The sequence below is a fragment of the Aedes albopictus genome, chromosome 1 (assembly GCF_035046485.1).
Source record: "Aedes albopictus strain Foshan chromosome 1, AalbF5, whole genome shotgun sequence".
Lineage (NCBI taxonomy): Eukaryota > Metazoa > Arthropoda > Insecta > Diptera > Culicidae > Aedes > Aedes albopictus.
The window spans coordinates 39138829-39147000 of record NC_085136.1 but is presented as its reverse complement, the minus strand read 5'-3'; the positions used below and the strand labels follow the sequence as shown (position 1 = coordinate 39147000).

Below are 8172 nucleotides of genomic sequence, written 5' to 3'. Positions count from 1 at the left end.
AGGGGTGGGTGGGTGTCAGGAAAGGCCAATTTTGGCGTTATGAAATTTGTGAATGAACCCTTAGTAAATTAGTAATTTTTTTTCCGAAGTAAAATAATTCCGATAAACCACAGAGAACAGACATCCAAGTCCAGTTCCGAAACTGTGTAAGGAATTTAACGGCCATTTGAAATCGGCAACACAAGTGGCATTAGCGTGGCGCTGCAATCGGTTAATTTCCAATACTAATTGATTTCACCACTTGAAATGTTTCAATTCACCACTGACTGTGGCAATATGGTGTTTGATGCCCGGTCAACCATTTCACAAACTTCGTTAAAGTTCTTTACCAAAATATAAAGATTAATGTCGACTATTATTTACTGGTTATTTCGTTACACATGTATTCAAAAAACTTCATCGATCGATAACCACATTTAAAAAATATCCTTTATCGGTCATAAGATAAAAACCTTTACCGAAACGTAACTTTATTTCGTTAAATTCTATGTTATCGCTGGAACTTTGGATTACTTCATGAATATTTATCGGAATATATTCATTTTCCGATATCAACGTAACTTTGCATATTGATACTCGTATTGATATCGAAACACAAATATTAGCCACGATGCTCCTTTATCGTTCTGCTCGGTATCGTTGGATGAAGCTGGGCAAAGGTATTCTGATACATACTTTGAATGACAGGAAGACACTCAAAGAAAAATATATACTAAAAAGTATAAATCCCACACTAAATCACTATTCGCCTGGTTGACCCCAGACTCCGTTTATGTGCTGGATAAACTGGCTAAGTACAACTTTCACATACACATATTCTAGTATAACTTCGACTTACCGAAGCTAGTATAACCGAGATTTATTTAATTTTGACTAGAATTTGTTTTGTTTTGATTTTTTTTCTTTAGGAAAATTGAAAAAAAAACAAAAATGTTGAAAACTTGAACATTATTTTATTCAGTAAATGATATATAACTATAGTTAAGCTGTTGTTCCTCGATCACTTCCTAGTGGCCACCATCATTTATCAAGATCAGCAGCATCAGGGCTTCCGTGATAAACAGATCCAGGTTGGTTTTCTCAAGGCCACTTCCACCGCCGTGGATGGCCACTATGCTGCTGAAAGGGTTTCCAAAAGACTTTAACCGTGTTCACCGATTTGGTGGCTTCCGTGTTCGGTACTGTGTGCCAGTTCCAGCAGTATGGAAAGCGTGGCCAGTAAGAGTAAAATCCTTGCGGAAAACAGCATCTCGATGACGGCGGCATTCAGGGTCCCTTTTTGCACACTTATCCGAGTCCAAAAAACGTCAGCAGAATAAGGCGCGGGGTGAAGAGCAAAAAAATCAGCAGAAACTTCCGTAGTCATAAATTTCCTCTTATAAGCATTTCCGCTGATATTCGTGGCTGGCGTCTTCTGGGGAATTGTGCTGTCCGGTCCTAGGGGTACCCACGGAAGTGCCTGAAAAACTCAATAAGGCATTTTATGAGACGTTTCGAATCAGCTGATTTTGGAGTGTTTACCAGTTTTGAGGTTAAACCGGTGGGCCCATTTATTTACGTTTCTACTAGCATAACATGTGATACAGCCCCATCAATCAAACGGAGCACATTTCTCTGCAAAAAATTCACCGATCCGCCCACTATAATCAATACCCGTAGACCGCAGGGATGTTTTCTCGTCTGCTAGTGACATCGTGCAGCTCGGGGGACCGAAACATGCCACATTAGAAACCGAAACATCTCTGCCAGTAAAGAATTGATTGGTGCTTACCACATGTTATGCTACTTTTCACGAAAACAAAAACATCAAATGTAAACAATAACAATGAGCGGCCCACCGAAAAAACGTCTCGTAAAATAGCTTATTATAAGCTTACACCGATTGGCGATTTGGTGCAAATATTTACCTGTTAACTGTGGTACCTTGTGGTATGCACATAATAAATTATTGTATTACTGTATTACGTTTAGCGTGTATGTTTACATTGAGTATCTGTCATATGTTGAGATGTTGTTATTGTTGTCTGGAGTGTGAATCATTGTATGTAATATAGTGGTTTCTGCTTTTAGTGGTGTTGCGTGTACGTACACGTTGAATTACACGAACACTACCTGAGTTACTGGTTGAAAATAGTAAACAAAAATCAGCTGTTCCCGGCAAAATCAAATGGGCATATTTTCAACCAGTAGATTTGCATTAGTGTTCGTGACGCCGCGCTGCGAAACCACTATTGAAGTATCGGTAATAAAGTGTATAAAAATAATGAATACAGTTGTTGAATAATCATTACAGAGAAAGATTCTCACATTGGCGACGAGAACGGTGAACAGTGCATGTGAAATTAGTTTAATTTCGGTTCGGGAAGTGTTGTCTTTGGAAAAAGAAAGACGAGTGGTGTGTGTGTGTGTGTGTGTGTGTGTGTGTGTGTGTGTGTGTGTGTGTGTGTGTGTGTGTGTGTGTGTGTGTGTGTGTGTGTGTGTGTGTGTGTGTGTGTGTGTGTGTGTGTGTGTGTGTGTGTGTGTGTGTGTGTGTGTGTGTGTGTGTGTTTTTTTTTTTTTTTTTTTTTTTTTTTATTCTAGGAGTCCAAAAATCTTCTAAAGACGCTGTGTGGGATTCGAATGTGCGCCTACCCACTAAAAACACTCTCCTAGTTCACCTCCACCTTAAATTCCCCTCCGGTACCACCATGCAGTATTTCTTCGGAGGGGAGGCGTTATGTGCCTTGTGCACCATCACCAATTCGTTATTCTAGTCTTCGTACTGAGCCGTTTGGCTCCCGTGTAATTTGTTATTCTATTTTGATTAAACAGTCGCCATTTAGCGACCTTCTACTGTGTTAGCCACATTTACCATGCCACATGCCGAGCCATTTAGCTCCAGTTAGTAATGTGTTAGTACTAATTTGTTCGCCATTTAGCGATTGATTACGGTTACTAACACTCCTCATGCAGTTCTCTACTCCGCTGATAAAACAGGTCTTCTGGAAGCGACCATGTAGCCTTTAGCACTCTCGCGTACTACTCGGATAGTCCCCGGCGGTGAATCTATCCTACTCCGACGAAGAGTTCCCCGACAGTGGAAGATCTTCCGAAACCGAACTTCCCGGGTAGGTGCCGAGGTCGGTTCTGCGATTCCGGTTGAGGTCGGCTTCCGGTTCACAGGCGCCCCGACGACCAAGCTCCGGTGCTTTTTACGCGGACCTACTCGGTCTAGTCCCCGGCGGTGGACCTAGCCTACTCCGACGGAGACAACCCCGGCAGTGGAAGTTCTCCCGACACCGAAAATCCCGACCAGTGAAGTGCCGAGGTCGGTCTGGCGATTCCGGTTGGTGGTTGGCTTCCGGTTCACCAGCGCCCCGACGACTCAAAACCGGTACTACGCCACGAACTACTCGGTCATGTCCCCGACGATGGATCATGCCTACTCCGCTCGCGATCAGCCATCCTCTGATCCTCTCGCCATTTTCGCTGCAACGACGACATGATCTGCACAACTGACCTATTCACCGCGCTCCACGTAACTTCGTTCTGGCACATCTCCGTAATGATGTTGTTCGCGTTCAGATTCCCAACACTGCTCGCTTGCATCTCGCTACGTTCCGCCATGAACCGTGGGCAGTAGAATACCACGTGCTCCGGTGTCTCCTCCTCGTTCGGACAGGCCGGGCAAAGTGGGGACTCTGCGTGGCCGAATCGGTGCAGATACTCCCTAAGAGCCGATGCACACGGGCGGCGCGTCCACGCAGCGTGCACGCAAGTGCGTCCTGAGTTACACACAATCAAATGGGAGGATGCACACGAGAACGCAACGCTACCGCACCGCAACCGCGCCGCACCGTGTGCGTCACGCAATGTCAACGCATGCCCCACAGGAACGCTGCGGCGACGCGCGTTGATTCACGCTGCGTGCACGCGCCGCCCGTGTGCATCGGCTCTAAAGCAACCATGGCCTGACAGGAACTGTGTCAGATGGAAGTTAACTTCTCCGTGTTTTCTGTCCACCCATACCGAAACGTTTGGAATGAGCCGATGGGTCCATCTTCCGTTTGTGGCGCTATCCCAGTCCAGCTGCCACTTTCTCATCGAGTCAGCTCTCGCATTCTTGCGGGATCCTGTCGTTCCTCGGCGATTGTAACATTCGCAGTCTTCTTCCAGTACGATTTTTATGGGGATCATTCCCACTATAATGCAGACCGCTTCCGTGGATATGGTTCGGTATGCACTGGCTACTCTCATAGCCATCAGCCTGTATGTGCTATTCAGCCGCGCCAAGTTCCTCTTCGATAGCTGTCCAGCTGCCCAGACAGGAGCGCCATACCGAAGTACCGACGTCGACACGCTGGCAAGGAGTCTCCTCGTACCGCTACTGACTGCCGATCTGTTTGACATGATCCTGGTCAACGCTGCGATTGCTTCGGCCGCTTTCTCGCAGGCGTAGTCGACATGACTGTTGAAGTTTAGCCGGTCGTCGATCAACACCCCAAGATGCTTCACTTCTCGTCTCGAGTCGATGGTGAGTTCTCCGACTGAAACTTTAACATGCTGTACCGCCTTTCGGTTGCTGATCATCAGCACTTCAGTTTTGTGGTGAGCTAATGCCAGCTTCCTCTCGCACATCCAATTTTCGACCATTTCTATCGCCGCCGAGGCCCGTACCACCGACGAAGATACAGACGGAGCAGTAATCGTTTTTTTCGGTACCACTTTCTTTTTCACCCTTTTGCAAGCCCCTCTTGTTTTCTGTAATTGCTTGCGTTGGCAAACCCCTTGAACGGGCGAAATGAGTGAACTGTCAATCGACTTGTCAACAACATGTTTGTTTTGTTTGCTTGCTTTTTGTTACCTCCCCAGCAGCAGCAACACCTGATGGCCCCGAAACGATACGAAGAGGATACAGATTTTTCCAACAGTTGGAAGTTACTTAATTCGCTATTCCGTCGAGGACTTGGCCAGCCGATAGATCCAGAGACTAAACGATTTATCGACAACCTTCGAGGACCGACGACTAGTTCCGGAAACGCTTTGGCGTCAGTGAAAGTTCGACCACAAAACGCGTCTCGTCGACGGATGGTTTTGCGAAATGTGCGCCGTTGAAATGTGTTGGCAAGGCCACTGTGTGAATCTTCGGAACGACCGGCATGGCGCTACGTGGCAAGCAACCGTTTAATAATTTGTTTTTGTATCCAAACGATTGATTATTCGTGCCGGCGGATATAACGGCTTATCAGGGCGAAAGTGTTTTTGAGCAAAGGCAACGGTGTGTTCTACGATCGGGATAAATCCGGTTGGACGCAAATTAAAAACTTCTAGGTGGTGCTATCTTCGCTGACGATACATGAATAAATTGTTGAGGAAACTTCCGCCAAGGTAAGCCATCGTAGTGGACAAGTTTAATTTAAACGAACGTATTTGATTCGTTCGAACCCGTATCCCATTTGATTTTGCTGGCGTAAACGGGAATGCAAACGATTTACGTTCGAAAGTGGATTCGATCGTAAACAAGAATGAGGGTGAATGGGAGTAACAAAGATATTTAAACTTTAAATATCTTTGTTACTCCCATTCACCCTCATTCTTGTTTACGATCGAATCCACTTTCGAACGTAAATCGTTTGCATTCCCGTTTACGCCAGCAAAATCAAATGGGATACGGGTTCGAACGAATCAAATACGTTCGAAAGTCGATACGTCCGTAAACAAGAATGAGGGTGATTATCTGTAAACGAATTTCATATTTATCCGTACAATTTCTGTTTCCGCATCCAGGATGAAATCGTCCACGCATTACAATGCTGGGTGGTCTGTAAGTTTGCGGCCAACCTCTCGACAAACAAAACATCCTCTGCAGGAAGTCCACCACAGCCATGAATCGACCGCTGGTGCATCAAAATGAATTCGCTGTACGGCTGGTTCCGGTCCGGTGCAAGATTTTATTTCCGATGGATCTAGATGGCGTCTTCATCAATGTCTCTCGACCCACTAGCTGAGCAATCGCGCCAAAGTGCTCGGAAGCAATTTGGAGCGTTTCGACAAGGTTGAAACTAAGCGGTTCTACATTTCCCAAGGGTCGTTCCTCGTGCAGAGAGTGCGGTTCGAAGGGAGCCGAGAAGCAACTTGAAGCTGGTTTTTGGGAAGGCCTTCGGCAGCCGGATCCTGTGGGCCTGAAGCAAAACCAGCAAGATCTACTCGTCGGCGCAGCAGTTCAAAGCTCCCAAAGAACCGAACCTGGTCTACCGGCAGTAGAGTAAGAAATCATAATTTGCAACATTTCGACATTCATTAAAATTTCATAGTCATAGCTTTTCATAGTATGACCTGGTAACATTGACTTTACAATCATTAAATAAAGCGTTTTTCATCGATAATTAGCAATTTAAAAATCACTGATTTCACCCATTTCCCCCAAAAGGAAGCACATATACGGTGCACTCGTATAGCTCCCGCATTGTATGCTATGGGCCTTATTACGTGTGTCACTTCATAATGAAAACAGAAAAAATCGTAATTCGTACTTGGAGAATGTTATCTGTTGAACCATTTTTAATCTTGATTTGAACTTTGTTGGCCTGCAGACTGCGCTAGTGGCTGCTTTGTTTACTCTTGGGGGATGAACAATTCCAACACCCTCATTCTTGTTTTCGAACTTAAATCGTTTGCATTCCAGTTTACGCCAGCAAAACCAGTGTTGCGAATACTCACTTGCTGCTATCTCAGTTTAGAAGCATGCTATCAAAAAACAATGTTTAAAGGACTTTTACATTGTAGTTTTATCTAAAAGTTCACCGAATAAACTGCCCATAATCGCATAGTTGACGTAACCACCATTAACAATGTCAGCACTCACAAGCTAATATCTATTGCATGTGCATGATTGTGACCAGTCTTATTCAATAGATCACAAGATCTAATCACTAGCTAGATGTCAACGTAAAAAAAATTCTAAAACTTGTCATTATTCATTGTTAATATTTCAAAAGTGTGTTGAAAACTACAGTGGCGCTTACGTCAACTATGCGAATATGGGCAGTAAAGGAGAGGTCGCACACGCATGCCAAAGTCACTAGAGAGCTGTGAGTACGAGGTGAGTATGAATTATACTCATTTAACTCACCTCGTGCTCACAGTTCTCTCACGACTTTGGTATGCGTGTGAGACTCTTACTTTATTCAAGAAAATGTAACTACAATGTAAATGTCCTTCATACACCGTTTTTTGATAGCATGCTACTGAACTTTGATAGAAGCAAGTCAGTATAGCTTATGCAAGTGAGTATTCGCAACACTGAGCAAAACCAAATGGGATACGGATTCGAACGAATTAAAACATTCGATAATTATGGTTCAACTTATGATTACCTTACCTACCATATGTATTATGATCTTGTTGTTCGATCAGTGTTCTCGATGGTTGTGCTACTTTTTCCTGAATGTCGTTTCCCCGAATGGTACTTTTCCCCGAATGACCCATTTCCCCGTATCACACCATTCTTTAGGCGGTTCTTTCAAGTTTTATTGCTCCTCAGACCTGCTAAATGAAGAATGGTAATATGACTCCTTCTTTCCATTGCTGCTCGTTCTTTCTAGAACCAAATTTATACCAACGACCTGTCTAACTATGGTAGAATATCTTTTTGAATAACATAGGTCCTAGGAAACGAACATTTTGTGACACGTGATCATTTTGAACAAGAATGTAATACATAGTCTTTTCGGGGAAACGGGCCATTCGGGGAACCGGCATTCGGGAAAAAGTGGCACAATCGTTCTCGATAAATGTTGACTTGAAATAGGCTACTTGTGCTCATTCTATGATTGGAATGACGTGACGCAGCTCGACTCGAACATCAAGGTGATGAATCTCGACTCAAATGAGGTGAGTCTCCATGCGATTTACATACCATTATCACCCTTAAAAATCAGAAATTCGAATAAAATTGACGCAGTTTTGAAGAGCTCTGCCTCCCCCCAACTAGGGCACATGTTGGCTCCTATGAGCACAGTTCAGAAGAATTTCTTGCATTACCATGCAATTCCATGCAGATAGAACCAATCTTCTTGGACCTTTGGAACAGCTCCAGATATAAACTGTTTCAAAAGTAGGTTTCTTGCATCACCATGCAATTCGAGAGGACCTGGTGAACCTTATTATATCCAATCTTCGGGGACATTTGGA

At 44.2% G+C, this 8172-nt stretch overlaps 1 long non-coding RNA gene across 1 annotated transcript; it reads left to right on the top strand.

Moving 5' to 3' along the window:
- The first annotated feature begins 4862 nt into the window (after positions 1 to 4862).
- Positions 4863 to 6365, top strand: LOC115264404 (uncharacterized). The gene is made up of 2 exons (XR_009995954.1): positions 4863 to 5367; positions 5767 to 6365. It is a non-coding gene; the product is annotated as an uncharacterized LOC115264404 (long non-coding RNA).
- The last annotated feature ends 1807 nt before the right edge of the window (positions 6366 to 8172 follow it).